The following is a 5,403-nucleotide window of genomic DNA, read 5'->3' on the forward strand; positions in this document are numbered from 1 at the left end:
GGCTGATGGCAAAGAGCCTGTGGCTTTGCCATCTGCTGGCAGATGGCAAAGCCTCTTAATGGGGTTAGCCCCGTTAGAAGGCTAACGATATACTTTGTCGTCTGCCAGCAGATGGCAAAGGCTTCAGGCTCTTTGCCGCCTGCCAGCAGATGGCAAAGGTTGCATGCTTTGCCGTCTGCCAGCAGATGGCAAAGAGCTGAAAGATGACAAAGGGCCCAAATAGGCCAGCCCAAATGTTACATGTAGATGACACGTGGCCTCTTTGCCATCTGCCAGCTGATGACAAAGCTCTTTGCCATCTGCCAGCGAATGGCAAAGTGCCTATATTGCCCCATTTAATTTTGTTTTTTCTTATATCAATTCATTTTCATAGAAAATCAAACACAAATATATTTATATGACCAATATAGCATATTCAACACATATTACCAATAGTCATGAACACATATATATCGAACACATATCCAACACATGTTACCAATAGTAGCAAGTTTCATCCATACATATACATAGTTTCATCAATATTACACAGTGGGTAGCAAGTTTCACAAAGTCAAAACAAAAACTAAATACAAGCACTCCATCAACCCAAGCTTCCGTGATCTGAAGCAAATCTACAAAATGGGAAGAAGAAAGTTAGAAGAAGAAGACTAGAAGAAGAAGATTATTATGATGCAACTAAAATGTGAAGATTATTATGATACAACTTATATCTGTAAAATAGGTCATTTTGGAGCTAAGTATGGTTATTATGTCATTTTTTAGCTAACTAAGCATACTAAGTCATTTTGGTGTAAAAAATGCTAAGTTATGTTGCACCAAATTAAAGATCATTTGCAATGTAAGCGCATATATACTCTAATTCTGTATATTGTTACCATGCGCGGTACCGATCGGAGATCCTAGTGCTAAACTGGTATTGAGCTCAAATAGCTATGCTCGTACACTGAACCCTGAACATTACACTATTTTTATGGATACTGAACCAGAGTGCTCTTTTCCCCAGAAACTTTATTCAAAATAATCCAAATTTATGGTGATTTCTGTGAGTACAATTATGTTTACAATTAGTAAAAAGGTAGTGACATGCCAAATTGAGCCAAAAGCAAAATGCGTTCAATTTTTTTTGTCAAAATTCCTCAAAATGATTGAATTTCTATGAAATCCAGAAAACAAAACTTAAGAGCCCTGGGCTTAAAACAGGTTATATCGCGAATGGCATTAGTGTTTAATCATATCTCTAACCTGAATATGGCTCTTATTGCTTAAACTGAAGCTGCAGTTGTTCGACCATTAGGAAAAGAGATCAATTACTTGTTGGCTCTCGCCTCTTTATCCACCACAAATTTCTGTCCTGTAGAAAGAACTTCCCTATGCTGCAAAATAAACAACATGAGATCAATATTTCATACTGACAGTGAGAAACAACTAGTATAATATGAAATGTGTAATATGAATCGGACCAGCAACTTCCTTGAATCTAACATGATTGTATCATTTCATATTATGGGCTTGCACACAAGAATCAAATGGGAGCATGTTAGGCCGTTTCTTCTAGCTAGTTATGATATTGACATGGTGTATTGACAAAAATATGATGGAAAATATCATCATGATTGCAAAGTACAAGTACAAAACAAACTACAAAAAGGGAGTCCAGAGAACAGTAGAAAAAAACAGTCGTACACCCTAACCAAAGTCTTTCCCAGCCTGTTATGTCTTTCCTTCCTCCTGAAGCCTCACACAATCAGCATCAGATCTATTCTTTTCATGTTCCTCACTGAAGAGCAAAAACACTATATGCCTGTTAAGGAGCATAGTCAAGACTGGATCCTGTTAAAACATGTTTTCTTAGTTTATAGCACTGTTTCAGAAACAAAGCAGATCCTGTTAAACAGAACAAAGCTATCTCAATGCTGCCATTCTGGGATAGTCAGATGTATCCCTTCAACTTTGAAATCTTCCTAATGCCCTTTAAATTGTCAGCAAAAATAAAAGCGTTTGAGTTGACTGAATAAACATGCTACCCAAACAGCACAAGAAATTTTTGCTAGACTCAAGTACACCTGAAATCACTGAGACTACAACGAAACGGCACTAGTATAATGTGCTGAATGCCATGCAAATCATACCCTCCTGCTCCCTCTACCGCAGCCACGGTACTTGTTGTACCGCAGCAGTTTCAACATCTTTCCATGCCCGTCTGGATTGACGATCAATCAGGAGATCACCTAGCAATGGCATAGATGCTATATGCCTGCAAAGGGAGTGGCTTGAAAGCTGTCCTATAATTCAGAGTGCCACACAGTCCTGGAGAACTGGAGAAGCAGATCTCAGCTCCAAATAGAATAATTTCTGAAAATAGGTTACTGCAAAGTTCTAGATTCCAATTCAGTATGCTACACCTTTAATCGATATACGAATTCTATTTGAGGTTTCTCTTTCTTTTCTTTCAGCGGCTCACTTTCTATCACCAGGAATAATAAAGAACTGAAAAAAACCCAACTAACTAACCAACCAATCTAGTCCAATGAATAATGATAGACAATGAAATGAAAAGTATAATCCATATATAATCGGTAGCTATCTAAACTCCTTCCGGAGAGAGTATCTGCCGGCCTTCAGTACAACACCGGCCAGCCCGTTCTTCACGGCCGGCTTCGCCGTTGCCGACCCCTCGTGCGGCTGCTAAAATACTCTCATGTACAGTAAAATCAAAATAAATAGTACTAAAAAACAGGAAACTCGTAATTATGCACGCCGTGTTCTACTAAACTCCAGAATCTCTCTTATATGAAAAACTATATGAGCAGAAATGGCATGAAACTTATGGATTAATTTTCTTTTCGCATACATGCTAAGCTGGGAGATCATAGGGTATTAAACAGTATAATCCCTCTTATAAGAAAAAATATGAGCTGAAATGTCATGAACCTAATGGAATAATTTTTCCTTTTGCATACATGGTGAGCTGAGAGATCATAGGGTCTTATAGGCCATTGATTGTTTGTCTTCAGTCTAACTAGGACACATTTTTGCCATGTTATGGCCACTACTCACCTCGCTAGCTCCTTCAAGGATGTTTTGACTTATACTCCTTTGTTATCTACAAGGGGGAACTAATCAATCAGAGGCCATTCACTTTCCTTTCAATAAATTAAAAGGTGGATCTCACCTTATTTTCAACACATGTCAAAACAGAGAATCTAAAAATAACTTGGTCAACATGAAAAAAATGAACGAGTGCCTTATTCAGGTTTAACTATACTTTGTTAATATTCAAACTGAACATTGTTGCCATCTACTTACTTCCTAAACCATCTGAATGATTTGTTGTTGTTGTTGTTCCTAAACTATGGCAAGCAGAATTAAATTAGAAAGGTGCAGTCATGAAGACCAAACAAGTGTACATATGGCATCCCCATTCTCTAATAGTGAAAATAGAACAGACATCCAAAGTAAAAAATCAATTCCAAAGTAAATATGGATCCAGGCGCAACGAGGGTCACCGGAGGAGAAGCAAGGCGAGCTCGGGACGGGCCTCCATGGCGGCCTCCTGGCCTTCTGGCGGCGGGGTACGTCTGCGGGGGAGAGAGATGGGTGAGGGAGTAGGGGAGGAGAGGAGAGAGGGCGGTGGCGCAAGGGCTCACCATAGCTGACGGGGGCGGGGCGGTGGGCGGCCTGGATCCGGAGCAGCGACCGACGGGGACCGGCGCGGCCGGCCTTGATCCTTGGGGTGGCGGGCGGCGACCGGCGGGGAGGCGCAACTGGTCGGTCTCCTCCCTCGCGGTGGGGCGGGAATGGACCGGCGGGATGGCCTATCCTCCGGCCATGTAGGGCAAACCGACAACGACGGCGACCGGTGAGGGCGGCGGCGACCGGTGAGGGTGGCGGGGAACCCTAGCTATCCAGCATGCACGAGAGTGGGACTGATTCTGGGTGGCTGGGTTTTTTTTAGGGAGGCTGGGGGTTTTCTTTTCTTTAATTTTTCACTCTTTGCTTTTTTTAGCAAGGAGAGGAGGTGGGGCTGGTATGCCGTTACATTTTTGACGGGCACAAGATTTGCCAACCTCTTCGCCATCAACTGGCAGATGGCAAAGATTATTTGCCATCCACTAGCAGATGACAAAGAATTGGTTGATGGCAACCATGTTCTTTGCCGTCTGTCAGTTCTTTGCCATCTGTTTTTTATAAGCAGATGACAAAGACGTTCTTTGCCATCAGCTGGCTGATGGCAAAGAGCTGGCTGATGGCAAATTCCCTGTTTCCAGTAGTGTTGTCATGCCCAATATGCGACCCTATCCAAAAGGAACTCGAAGGTCCCACCAAGGATAGACCCGCATATTGAAACACTTTTGCAAGGTGGATATCATTACATCAACATTACATAATAGATGGGGATACATACAAAAGGCATACAATCCCACACCAATACAACATCATCATACATGAGAGCACCATCCGACTACGGATGAAACACAAACAGAAACTCAAACGACATCCACCCTGCTATCCCAGGCTGCCGACCTGGAACCTATCCCCTGATCGAAGAAGACGCAGAAGAAGAACTCCAAAACAAGCAAACATCGCTCTCGCGTCATGATCATCGCATAAACTTGTATCTGCAACTGTTGTTGTAGTAATCTGTGAGCCACGAGGACTCAGCAATCCCATTACCATGGGTATCAAGACTAGCAAAGCTTAATGGGAAAGGAAGGGGTAAAGTGGTGAGGTTGCAGCAGCGACTAAGCATATATGGTGGCTAACATACGCAAATAAGAGCGAGAAGAGAGCAAAGGAACAGTCGTGAAGCTAGCAATGATCAAGAGGTGTTCCTGAACTCCTACTTACGTCAAACATAACCCAAAAACCGTGTTCACTTCCCGGGCTCCGCTGAAAAGAGACCATCATGGCTACACACGCGGTTGATGCGTTTTAATTCGAATCTGGTGTCAAGTTATCTACAACCGGACATTAACAAATTCCCATCTACCACATAACCACGGGCACGACTTTCGAAAGATAATATCCTGCAGGGGTGTCCCAACTTAGCCCATGATAAGCTCTCGCGATCAACGAAGGATATTCCTTCTCCCAGGAAGACCCGATCAGTCTCGGAATCCCGGTTTACAAGACATTTCAACAATGGTAAAACAAGACCAGCAAAGCCGCCCGATGCGTCGACAATCCCGATAGGAGCCGCACATATCTCGTTCTCAGGGCAACACCGGATAAGTCAAGCTACGAGTAAAACCAACCCTCAAGTTTCCCCGAGGTGGCCCCGCAGGCTGCTCGTTTCGGACCAACACTTAGAGAAGCACTGGCCCGGGGGGGGGGCTATAATAAAGATGACCCTTGGATTAATTACTCCCAAGGGAAAAGTAGGTGGTGGTGAGGCAAATG

At 43.0% G+C, this 5,403-nt stretch overlaps 1 long non-coding RNA gene across 1 annotated transcript; it reads right to left on the reverse strand.

The window, feature by feature from the left end:
- Nucleotides 1-576: 576 nt before the first annotated feature.
- LOC119367880 lies at nt 577-3,832 on the reverse strand. The gene is made up of 4 exons (XR_005176462.1): nt 3,651-3,832; nt 3,510-3,581; nt 1,246-1,376; nt 577-614 (listed from the first exon to the last, which is right to left on the reverse strand). It is a non-coding gene; the product is annotated as an uncharacterized LOC119367880 (long non-coding RNA).
- Nucleotides 3,833-5,403: the final 1,571 nt, after the last annotated feature.

This window comes from Triticum dicoccoides, chromosome 2B, assembly GCF_002162155.2.
Source record: "Triticum dicoccoides isolate Atlit2015 ecotype Zavitan chromosome 2B, WEW_v2.0, whole genome shotgun sequence".
NCBI classification, from domain to species: domain Eukaryota; kingdom Viridiplantae; phylum Streptophyta; class Magnoliopsida; order Poales; family Poaceae; genus Triticum; species Triticum dicoccoides.